This window comes from Fringilla coelebs, assembly GCF_963513975.1.
Source record: "Fringilla coelebs genome assembly, chromosome: Z".
Lineage (NCBI taxonomy): Eukaryota > Metazoa > Chordata > Aves > Passeriformes > Fringillidae > Fringilla > Fringilla coelebs.
This window is the reverse complement of record NC_140031.1, coordinates 53964895-53978394: the sequence shown is the minus strand read 5'-3', so window position 1 is coordinate 53978394 and position 13500 is coordinate 53964895.

Genomic DNA, 13500 nt, shown 5'->3' with positions numbered 1-13500 from the left:
AATCTTCTCTTCATACTTACACCTTATTTCCAGGACAAACAAGAGTAAGTCTGTTCTCCAAGTCCTATTGAATTTACTGCACTGATTATGATATAGGGATAAAAGCGTTGTTAAGCACCCAAGATTTGATCTGTACTGGTTTTGTGGTGATACTAGGTCACCATGCAGTTCTTGACACCAGACTTTTGTTCCTGAGTCAAGGCCTTCTGGAGTCAGCTTGGTATGAAGGCGGGTTTGATGACACCTGAAGTCAAGACAGGCATTCATGATTTCTGTCAGCTCACTCTCTCTAGTCCCACAGGCATCTTCTGGCTACTTTTTTTTGATAATTTCTTTCTGAATTTCTTGCAGCACTTTCTAGGCTGCTATATAGAATTCTGACTCTGTTTTGAAAGGCAAATCCTCAAAACACAAAACTCTTTTTTCCACTGCCAATCTTTTTTTATGAGAGAAATGGAACTGCCACTGCAACTTCTGAAGTTCTGTAAGTAGTTGAGTCTGGGTTAGAGATGGATGTGGCAGTGTGCAAAGCCTTTTTTCTGCTCCTCAGTCTGAGTCCTCTTACATGGATTATTATACTTTCTGCTGCTTCAGGACTGACAGCTGCCAACAACTGAGGTCTGGTGCTCCTTCAATTTTGTAGAGATAAGGTTTGTAATAAAACAGCTAATAATTCATGATCTGTAGCTATCTATGATCGTTTCTCCTGAGAAGGGACCTGTAGCTGATTTTATAACAAACTTTTCTTTCTTACTTGGGGCAATTTTGAAAAACACTTCCTTGGAAAACCCAGAGTTCTGTTAACAAACAATTCTATTAATCTGAAGTACAATACCTTCCCAACACATCTGCTGTTCAGAAAGCAAAATGCAGGTAATTTGCAACTGGTTAGTAGACTGCAATTTTAGAATCAAGAAAGTAATTTAACTGAATTCAACTGTTTGCCCAGAATACTGAGCATGTATTCAATCTTATAACCATTCCCTGCATAATATTAGTGACAGCAAGTGATATTACTTGTAGCAGCCAGGATGCCAGAATTGCTCATGCCAAAACACTTGGTTTATTTTGTTGCTTTCCCCCGCTTTCCCCTGCTTTCCCCCCACAAGGTATCACTATAGCTTCTGCAACTCTGAATGCCTGTGAAGACCCTTTGAAAATACACTTTTTATTATATTTACTTGTCTTGTTGACATTACTGCTAGGTAGACACATAAATGCAACATTAGCAGGTGATGGAAGCAGGAATTTAGGGAAGGACAACTGCTTTCTACCTCATTCCACTCATTCAGACAATACATGACTTTGAAGATGATTCTGCTGAAAAAGTAAATGCAAAACTGGATAAGAGCTTAGTGACTGATGGTCTCCTCAAAGCCTCAGGCAGCCAGGTTCAACTGAAGCAGCTGAGATTGTTTAAGATATCAGCAAAATTCACTGTTTACTTTATCAGGTACCTTGCCCAGCAGGGAGAGACACAGTTTCCAGGCAAGATAAATGTTAAATAAAGCAGTTGTAGATACTGACACTATCTGGTTACCCATTTTCAGACGGGGAGCCAAGGCTTCACTGAGTGACACAGAGCTCTGTACGCTACTGCGTACAGCGTCTTAGGCAGGTAGTCAAACATCATCTCACAGCACACTTTTGCCTTTACTGTGATTCAGAATGAGCTAATTGCACAGCAGCTCTCTTGTCAGCATCTGGATGTCTTAATAGAGGAGGCAATAGCATCCACTGGAAGATGGAGACACAGTTGGCATGGTACTGCTGGAACCTGCTGCAGAAGGGGCTTGTGATTTTCTCTCATTTTTGAAAAATAGAGAATGGAATCTGCAAAGGAGCCACTGATGTGTATGTAGCAATGAAGTAGACAGATGAGCTAATTTTTTTTGTAAATCTCTGAAAATGTCAGTGGGAAAAGAAGAGAAGGAAGGAAAGGGAATGTGAAGTCCTAAATTCATGTTTATCCCCGTTTGCCACAGTATGAACTTGTCTTCTTAGCTTCTTCACAGATGGTCTGCTTCTGTTCCAGTGTTCACAGAGGAAATATTTCTAATTATTTGATCTGAAATCCATGGTCATCTTATTTTCCTCCAGAAATCAGGATTAGGACGCCTTACAACTTTTCTTGTTCAGTTGATGGCTAAAATACAGCTTGTGATAGTATCTGTAGTCACACAGTCCTAGGTCTGAAAGGAGAAGCATGAATCACACCTCTATCTTTGAACTGGTAACACAGACACAACTATGGATAAGCTTCATTTAATCAGATCATAGCTGTGTAATGTCTTTTCTACCACTCATATCTTCTGGCAGAAAAGACCACATGTGGACACTCTTAGTCTCACTAGAAAAACATCCTTAGCCAAGTTGATCCTTAAAGGCTGCCAAATATATAAATCTTACACCAGCAAATGTAAAAATCCTACTCAGACAGAAAATGCAATTAATGGGGAAGCATCACAGACAGAAGACAGAGAGAAGAGAAGGTCAGCCAACAAGGACACTCCTGCTGGAATGCTTCACCAGCGCACTGTTCCTGTGCTCTGGAATATCCTGCTCTGACAGAGGCTAACACCACTTGGTTAGAACTGAGTTTACACTGATGCTAAAGAGGCAGAATAAAGATCCAAGTTCTAATTTACATTTCAATCACTTTTGCAGTGAACTTATTTTGCTTTTGTAAATAGTTTGAATTTAATTTTTAAATGACATTGTAATTTATGAACCACGCCATTAAAAGACAACACTTTAGCTGTGGATGACATTGTTTATCCTTTAGGTGAACATTTGCTGCATCAGTCATAATACACATAGCCAATGTGTTTATGAAACAAGTAACAACTTTGTTTTCATGTTCAGAAAGATTTAGTGGTTCAAATTAACAGATTGGTGTCCTAAGTGTGAAAACAGTAGTTTGCACGTCACATGATATATCCATCTGCTTTTACAGCAGTGTTTAAGCACAACAGTTGTGAATATACTCTGGATTTACAACACTACTGAGGTCTTCTACAAAGAGATACATATAAAGCTGTCACTTCCCTGACTATGTTGTCTGAAGTTAGAGAATTTTGACGCAGAACATTGCTGAGTCCAAAAAAGTCCTGGCTTTCCTGTCAATGAGGAGAGAGACAGAGCCCCAAACAGGAAAAAGCTTTCCTAGAAATAAATTTTAAGTATTCATTGGAATACTGTGTCTTCAGCAGCAGCTACAACTGGCAGTCTTAGGGCTGACTTTTTTGCGCTTCTCAGATTGATGGAAACAAAGATATAAAGAAAGAGATCTGTAAAAAAGTGAGTTTCCTAGAAGCCTGCAATGCCAATGAAATCATAAGAATGCTAATGTTTAAAGAAGCCTGAACATTTTGGAACAAAGCAGTACATGGACTTTATCAATCTGATGTTTTAATGAGAACAAAAATGCCACCACTAGTTTGCCAAGCCAAAATTTCTCTATTTCTAAGAATACCATTGACATATCCTTAGATGCAATCAGAGAAACATCTGCTTTGTTTCTACTCTGATGCTGCTTCTGCTAGAAACCAGGGCTGTATTTTAAGATACGTAAAAACTGACATAAAAATAAATCAGCTTCCAGGTAGCTTTTGTGGAATTACATTTAAATCCACCAAGGTCTATTTTGAAATGAAAACCAGTAATCAATGCAAGTCTTTGGGGCCTCTAATGAAGATTATCTAGAATTTGATGGATTAAATAAGGGGGACTCTCCAATCTGTTTCACCATCCAAATAATTATTTTGTCAACCAAAACTGTGGGATATGCCATTCAAAACATTATGATATTAGCATATGCTTCCAGACACAGACAAAATAAGGCATCCAGAAAAGTATAAGGCATCTAAAAAGTGAAGGAAAAGCAATGCTTTCAATGGTGCTAACAATTACACTAAGTAATTTGGCACATAAAATACAATGTGAAGTTTCATTTCTGAGAGCATTTCCCAGTGAGGTGCTATTAACATGTCTGATCTTTGAGCTATTTATTCCAGGTTCCTTTACTTGCAGTCACAAATCTATCATCGTAGAATCATAGAATAGTTTGGGTTGAAGGGGTCTCCAAAGGTCAGCTAGACCAAATGCCTGCCATGAGCAGGGACATCTTAGACTAGACTAGGTTGCTCAGAAACTTGCTCTGTTTGCTCAGACCAGTTGAAATTTCCCAGACTGTTCCTACTTTTTTCTTACTGTTCTTCATATCAAGGGGCGACAAAACCAAAAATAAGTGAAATATTTAATGACAATATACTAAGAAAAATACTGATATTTACGGCTTAGCAGTCCTGCTTCACAGGAAATACAGAGAACACAAATGGCAAGCGGTAAACTTGCCATCAGCAGCAGTTTCTGATGAATTAAATATTGAGAAGTGACAGCTGTATGAGCAAATTTTCATTCCAGACAATTGCATTTCCATACATTATGCATGTTCTATGTATTTAGTGAGAAATTATTGTTTTAAAATGCTTTGTGCAGTCTTCAGGGCTTAGGGGGTTGATGACACTTTCAAAAAAATCATTAGAATGGTAGTCTTTTTCAGTAGCTTAACTGTAAAATCTAAAAGCAGAACTGAAAAGTTCCACCATGGCTGAAAGCTCCTTTCCCAAAAGTGAACAAGGTATTTTAAATCCCCAACTTTTCATGTCAGACCTCCCGATTCCTCTTTTGACAATGGGAATTCAAAGCTGAGATCCTCCACATACCTCTGAACACCAGAACTATAGAGGTGTACTGGGTGTGGCTGGGATGGGCTCTTTTCCCACAGCAGCTCTCACCTTGCTGTGCTGTCAGCAAGGTGCTGGAGAGGTGCTGGTCATGCTCTGGCTGCTGTTGAGTGGCCCTGGCACAGCACCAGCACGGTCTTCCCCAGCATTCTGCCTCTTCCCTCACCCCAGCAACTGGTAGGCGTACTACTGAAGCCCTAATTCCTGGGAAGTGGCTGGATAGCATCTGCTTATGGAAAGTAGACAATAGATCTTTTGCTTTCCTTTGCTTCCACGCACAACCTTTGCTCTTTTTTTTAATTTTTTTTTTCCTGGTTAAACGCCCCTCTTCTTAACTCGTTGCTTTTTTCTCCTTCTTATTTTCTTCCACCTCATTCTGCTGAGGAGAGTGATAGAGCAACTTGGTGGGCATCTTGTATCCAGCCAAGGCCCTCTCCCCACAGAGAGGTCCTGCTGCCATCAGTGCAGCTCTCCAAAACTGTGAGTCGGAATTATTTCCAAATTACCTACAATTCCTTTCTCAAAAATTACTCACACTTTCATTCATTACAAGCATTACAATGCTGAAATGCAAGGTTGACTGCTGGAATAAGTTACTGGACAGAAAACATAGCATTTACAAAGCACTTGAGAGTAGGATTTTTATTGAAAAAATCACTTAGAAAAAAGACAATTGACTTAATATAGACAATGGTAAGAGAAAGAAGAATAGTTTCAATGGTGTTTATTTGAACATACACAACACCACTAAAATGCCAATACATGCAGAGTTATTGTATTGTGCTCATCAGAATATTTTCTTTTTCTTTTATGTATGAGAAATCATTACATTTTCCTAGGTACTGTGACATGGAAATTCTTAATGAGCATCAGTGTAGAGAATTTTGTCTGTGACTGACTGTAACGCTGTTCAAATAAAAAATACTAAGTAAAAACGCCAACTACATATATTTGCTAACAGTTGACCACTTAGTGTCCACCTTGTATGCAGGATTATTGTCCTTTCCTTGATCCTTACACAATCTTGGCAGAGTTCCTCTAGGTGTTGCACAGGTTTAGTATACAAAAATGTATACAAAATTATTTCATATAGATAAAGGATCATGGTGTTTCTCAGAAATTTAATCTCTGACTGGCAAGATCTCCAAGAGGAATATTACAGTGCTAATAAAATACTTTGCCTTCTTCAGTATGTATTTTCTGAAAGACCTGAAACATGCAACAAATAGGGTGGTATCTAAGTCAAGTGTATGTTACCTGTATATGCATAAGAATAAAATCTTAATGAAAGTTAAAGTAAATATAGAGGTGAAGAACTAGACACAAATCTTTCTTAAGGTAGATTAAGACATCTTTTTTACCTAGTGTAATCTCTCAGGCAGCAAATTAATACATCTTTTCAGAAACACTGCATCTTACTGAATAGAAATTAGAAAGAAACTAAATAGATGAGGTCCTTGACCAGACACTACTTTTAACAAGGTAATAACAATGCAGAACTTCAGGGACACCAAAATTACACCTATTTTTTCCCCTGTATTTTCTAACCCATATTTCCTGTACTAATGAGGCTAGCTTTATACTTCTGTCAGCACAGCAGGCTCCAGAGTGAGTTGGAGAGAGAAATATCATGTATCCTCACCTTTCACTCATATTGAAACAAACCACCAATATATCTTCCTTCCATTTAAAACAATCCTGGCAGCAGCCTCTTCCCTTGTTCTAGATGCTCAGGTCTTTCTAAAATGATCAGTTTTCATACAAAATCTCTCTAAATATTCAATGTTTTCCTTATGATTTGTAAAGAAAAAAATCTTTTCATTTTCACTTTCCTTTTGAACAGCTTCAAGTTTCATTTTCCCTTTTTATTACTAAAGCCCCATCTGGTATTTGGAAGGTGAGGGCCAAACCCATTCACATGCCTTAGCACAGCTGGTTATGTTTTTCTTCTGAGTGTTACGCCTAGGTTGCTATTTACCTCCTGGACAATTAATGAGCTTTCACTGTTTCACTCTTCCTAGGTCCTTCTTTCCCTGCCTTTCTCCTGCTCTGCCACCAAGAACTACAGTAATAATAATTGCAAATATCACATGGAAACAACAAACCTGTGCCTAATCTTCACCACAGACGTGTGATGGAATGCTACTTTTTCAGTTTCCCATTTCCATATTTGAGGAAGGAATTCTCTTTTTTTCTTAAGAGCCTAGAAACACAGACTATATATTCTGGTTTGCACCACTGGGCACTATCAGACATGAAGTATAGATTACTGGAACTTAAATTTATTGACAAAGACATACTTTTGAAACACCTATGACTTATCTTTAGGTGTAAACAGTTCCACAGAAAAGAGATCGCAGCCATAATTTAGGGACATGCAATAGTACTTGGAGAACTGGAATTAACAATCTGCTATAATTGGAAGTAATATTTGGGGCAGGAAAAAAAACAGGATCCTATGCAGTTTCAGCTTTTTTTTCTCCCCAAGTTTTAGGTTTTTGCCTTGAAAACAAAGAAATCTTACTGCACATTTCATCACAGCTATGCTTTACTGAAAAAAAAAATTAGTTTTGCCCTAAGGCATCTTATGCAACCACAGATGCTATAAAAACCAGACTTTAAATGAATGACTATGTGCTAAATGAGATGTGCAATTACAGATAGCTCTGATATCCTGTAAACATATAGGCTCAAAATGGTTCTGCCTCCAGCTGCACTATTTTGAAAACACATTGCTGGTATCACCTAAATAAATGCTTTGACCATTAGAGTGGAAAGGGTGACACTTCAAATTGTGTTTGGATACAAAATTTAAAAAGCTTAAAAACTATTCACCAGAAGGAAGACACTTATCCGGAGCATAGGACACATTTATTTTGCATAAGTGCATCAGATGACAGGAGCAGTTTAAGCCATTTTACAAGTGGTTTAATAGAAGAGACAGCACATACAATACACTCCATCTTTCTGAAGTCACATAAAGGAAAAGACAAAAAAATACAAACAAAACTTCCCATAAACCTCCTTCTTCATTATTCAAGAGGGCCATATACAGTGACTAACAATTTGTAGACCTTAACTGTTTTTTTTTTTTTAACTGTTGCATCTCAGAATCACATGTCAGGTCACAATGGCTCTGATCTTTTAACACTTTTAACCATTTTATAATTCAGCTGGTATATAAGATGTAGGGGGCATTTCTTGGTCTTTATGGGATTAAAGCTTGGCTTTAAACCTATGATTTTATTCTGCCAGTGACACATAAAACAAACAAGACAAGTAACACTATGACAGTGTGAAACTTTATGGACAAAGATCAGTCCTGGAAGGGATGATACACCTTCAGTGATTCAGCCTTAAGAATCCAAAACCCATTTCAAAGTGACAAAATAAAAATAAAAGCTCAGTTACAGCAGTCTTACGGAACACCATGCTTACTCCAAGGTTTATCCTGGCAGCTATCAAGCAGTTAACACCAATGAAAGTGCCTACAGAACCATTAAGCATTATTATGTGTACCAGAATTCTTTTACCTGTACAACATGATATACTAGAGCAATTTGGATATGAAATATTTCTATATAACTACAATAAATCATAGCTCATATCATGCCACAGTGCTGAATGGATGTCTAGAATTACTGCCGATGCGAGTACTACTAGAAATCAAAATCTGTCAGATTCTATATGCTCAATAGTTCTCTCTTCTGTACCCATTTTAAATTGTAGAAAGCCTGCAAGAAACAATGAAACATCTCATTACAGACACTATTACTTAAATTGAAGACTGTCAAACAGTAGCAAATTATTCTTTTAAAAGGTTGGTGACTTCAAGAGACAAGCACCCAAATAACACATCAGCTAGCTCTAAAACACAACCTGTCCTGTACACCATAACACATGAGCATAGTCTTTGAATGGGCTACATAATCTTTGCCACAACAGCCTTATGTCACTTGAACTACTTAAAAATAAAGGGAAAAAAAGGCAAGAAATGACAAAATGTGCTTATCTGTAGCTTCTACTCATGTGTAAGGACAAAGGTAATATTTCAACTAAAAGCTATACATCCAGATGACGCCTGCTCTAATACTTGACCCATGTGGAAAGATAGAAGGAACTGGGGTTGTTTAGTCTACAGGAAAGAAAACTGAGGGAAGAAATGATAACATTTTTTTTCAAATCAGCTTCACTGAAGAGGTGAACAAATTGTTCATGGCTTGGAAAGATGGAACATGAAAGAATGGTTTTCTGTTGTAGACCCTCTCTTGATTTGGCACCTTTTTAAAAAATTTTAATACAAAGAAGTTGTCTCTGTGCAAAGCCACAGTGCATTCAGTGTAGTTCTTAGCACACTGTATCCAGCTGGTGTAAAGAGTTTGCAAAGACCTTGAAATTCTTCAAGAATGCGATGAATAATTAAAGTGGAAAACCAAAGACTTCATAACAAGTTTTTACACATTGTCTAGTTTCATTGAAAGGATTCCTTTCTTTTCACAGCTAGCACAAAGTTTACTGTTTGTCTGGATTTTGTGTACTTCCAATTTGATAGTCATGACATCAAACTCCTACAAAAAGAACGTGTACTTCTTTTAGCATCAGGAAGAGATTTTCTGTGTAGAATTGACTTTTCACTGAACATATTAAGTTTCTGTCTCTTTTCAAGATTTCCTCTTTAAACATTGTTTTATCTTCTTCCAAAAATTATTTAGCTGCATCACCAGTATGCATAAACTTTCCAAGATAATATAAACCAGATCCCATCTCATCTTCTCATCTTTCTGTTTTTAAAGATCTTCAGTACTATCAAGCACTCTTTTCATTCCTTCTGCCTCATACTGCCCTCTTGCACATGGATGAAACATATTTACATGTCAATAAACAGGGAAGTCATCCTTGCAAACACCAACATTTTTACTGAAGGAGAGTGAAAGGGAACTCTTGGTAGTATTGGGACTTGATAGTGTCGTTCAGCATACCTACACCTACATGAACTCTGTATAAAGGAGTATGAAATTAAAGAGCCTCTCAGACAGATCATTTTTTTTGTGATTACCAGCTCCTTGCTCATTCTTCTGCATCTCCTGGTTTGAATCAATGTACTACTCTGACTGAATTGCTCTGAGACAATACAGTCTCATCAGCTGGCCCTGGTCTTCTTTCAAACTCAAAACCTGGAGTTAGCCCTGGCTCCACCTTTTTCCTTATGTCTTTACACATTCACCTGGTGACCCACATGAATTTGAAGTAACAAAAATGTTCTGTCCCATGCATGTCGAACTTAAAAATACTTCAAATTAAAAGATTAAAAGGTCTAGGTTAGATATTAAGAAAATTCTTTATGGTGGGGTTGCAAGGCACTGGAGCAGGCTGCCCAGAGAAGCTGTGGCTCCCCCATCCCTGGAAGAGTTCACGGTCAGGTTGGATAGGCTCTGAGCAACCTGGTCTAGTGAAAGATGTTCCTGTGCATGGCAAGGGTGTTGGAACTAGATGAGGTTCCTGACAACTTGAATATTCTATTATTCTATTATTCTCAAATATTCTGATTCTTTGAACAGAGATGGAAATGGTAAATTTACACCTCCTGGATTTTAACTATTGAGACTTATGCTATTAGATACATATGTAGACTGAAAATGTTTCTGTCACTATTAGACAGAATCCTTAACCATTGTCTAACAATTTTATACAGCAATACAGATTTTTTAAATTCTATGTCCAACTACTGGGACAAACCAGTAAGCCTTTGGACTTTGTTCTATTTCTGCAGTAAATCTTAAAGTCATAGTTAGTTGAGCGCCATTGCTATGTGTTTGCAGCACAAGGAAGGCAGCAGAATCATAATACTAAATTTTCAGTATCTTAACAAACTGGCAGAGAATATAAACACATATGCAGCTTACGCTGTGTAAACTCTCAAACAAACATACCTGCTGAAAGTGCACTGACATATCAAAGAATATACCACAAGAGAACACATTTCCTTTTGGGCCTACTTTGATATTTAAAGGATATTACCATGCAATATTGTGCTCATTAGCAAGGGGATCAGAGAAGTGCCATAATCACCTACACACACATGATGTAGTTTTGGTTTACTAAAATGCACAGATCTAAATAGCTACAGGATAAACCTCTTGAACCATGTCCTGGAGCCCCATATATCCTAGTGCTGATGGCAGTCCCTAGGGCAGGGCTTTGGTAAAACCCTCAGTCGTACAAAATGCTAGCACACAGGTCTGACATCAAAGTTAAGCCCTAGATTAGTTAAGATTGCTCTTTGATTCAGGAACTACAAGTATGTTTTACACCTCTTGAAGAAAAAGGATCTATTTGTGTCAGTCATCAATTAAGCAAGATGAAAATTGGGTGCTTCTGCTCATGTGCTAAGTAAAGCAGAAGCTGTAACCATGCCCTCTGCTGTGCCCCTGAAATTAATTTTTACTGTAGTTGCTTGATGAGAAATCTCATTACACTCAGATACACTTGTGCAGGCAGCATGTGGGCAGAACTGAAGAGAGCAGAAAAGTTACATTCCCTGTGAAAGACAGTCTGTGATCACCCCACAGATTCGAAAGTGAGCATCAGGGTATGCTATGTTTTGGATTGGATGAGGAATGACTTTTGAAGTGGATCTTCCCAATGTACTAGCTTACCGCGTCTGTTTCAGAGAAGCCTCGCCGTACACAAACCAGATGCCTGACAAATGTCTACCTGAGAGAACATGTTCCACAAGCATGAACTCCCCAAGTGTTGTAGGCATTTGGTCAGCTGCACAAGCCACCTGGAAATACAGAGCAAAGACATTGTCTGTTCATGGACAAGCGCACCCTTTGCTGCACAAAACCAGCTGGACAGCCAGGCCCAGGGAGTGGAGGTGAATGGAGTTACATCCAGCTCCTGACCAGTCACAAGTGCTGTCCCCCAGGGCTCAGTGTTGGGGACAGCCCTATGTAAAGTCTTTATCCATGATCTGGATGTGGTGATCAAGTGCACCCTGTGTCAGTTTGCAGATGACTCTAAGTCAGCAGTGCCCTTAGATGGCTCTAAGGGCAGCAGGGTTGATCTGCTGGAAGGTAGGAAAGCTCTGCAGAGGGATCTGGACAGGCTGGATTGATGGGCAGAAGTCAAGATTATGAGGTTTAACAGAGGAAATGCCAGGTCCTGCACTTTGGTCACAACAACCCCAAGCAGTGGTACAGGCTGGGGGCAGAGAGGCTGTAAAGTGGTCCAGCAGAAAATGACCTGGGTGTGCTGGTCAGCAGAGGCTGAACATGAGCCAGCTGTGCCCTGGTGGCCTGAAAGGCCAATGATATCCTAGCCTGCATCAAAAATGGTGTGGCCAGCACGACCAAGAAAGAGATTGTCACCCTGAGAGAGATTGGGCACTGGTGAGGCTACCTCAAAGTTTTTGGCCCCTCACTACAAGAAAGATGTTGAAGTGCTGAAGTGTGTCCAGAGGAGGTCAACAAAGGTGGGGAACAGTCTGTTACTCAGGTCTGATGAGAAGCAGCTGAGGGAACTGGGAATATTCAGCCTGGTGAAAATGATAACCAAGGGACACCTGATCACTCTTTACAACAACCTGAAAGGAGGCACAGTCTCAAGCTGAGGGGTTTGGCAGACATGCAGTGCACGTGTGGTGGTGCAGAGCACACACTCCCTTGGGCACTGCACCTGAGCTCTGGGCTGGCTTTGCAATTGTCTGCGTAAGTGCTGTGCCATACACCCAGAACCACAGCACTGCTGGGTTTAAGCCTGAGCGTGTTTACATAAGCCACTGACAGCTTCCTGCTTGCAGTGTATTGGCATCCATTTTAACTTTCATACACTGGCAGCTGAGAAGCCACAACATTTCAGTGTGTGCTACAATTTAGAAATTTTCTAGGAACTGCAGCAGCAACACCATTTGAAATGGTCAAAAATGCAAATGATCTTTTAGCACGTAATGGCTTGGGAGAAATGTTTATGTTTGATGAATTCCTTCAGTGCTGATGTTTATTGTCCAAAGCTAGAGGTGTGAGCTGACACGGGTGCCAAGCAGTGCACCACCACTGCTAACACAAATGAACCCAAAAGTATTACAAGTGCCTCACAGGCTTCTGTTTCTACTCAGCACATTAAATACAGCAAACATGAAAGACCAGCAACCCACTCCCAAAATCACAGAATCAGAGGACTGGTCAAGTTGGAAGGGACCACAGGGCTGTCATGGGGGTTGTCCTAGAGCACACAGCACAGGATTGTACCCAGATGGTTCTTCAGTATTTCCAGTAAAGGAGACTCTGCAATCTCTCTGGGTAATCTGTTCCAATGTGCAGTCACCTGCACAGTAAAGAAGTTCTTGCTTGTAATCAGGTGGACCATTCTGTGCATCAGTTTCTACCAGCTGCCTCTTATCCTGTTTCTGGACACCACCACCTGGTCCATCCTCTTGACAGCTTCCCTTCAGATACTCATAGACATTGATGTTGTCCCATCTCAGTCATCCTTTCTCCAGGCTGAACAGGCCCAGCTCTCTCAGCCTTTCCTCACAAGAGACACGCTCCAGTTCCTTTCTTGCCTTGCGCTGGACCCGCTCCGGGAGCTCCACACTTCTCTTATGCTGAGGAACCCAGAAATGGACAGAGCACTCCAGATGCATCTTCAGCAGGGCTGAGGAGCAGCATCACCTCCCTCCAACACTCTTTCGAATGCAGCCCAGGATACCATTGCCCTTCCCCACAAGGGCACACTGCTGGCTCTATCTCCC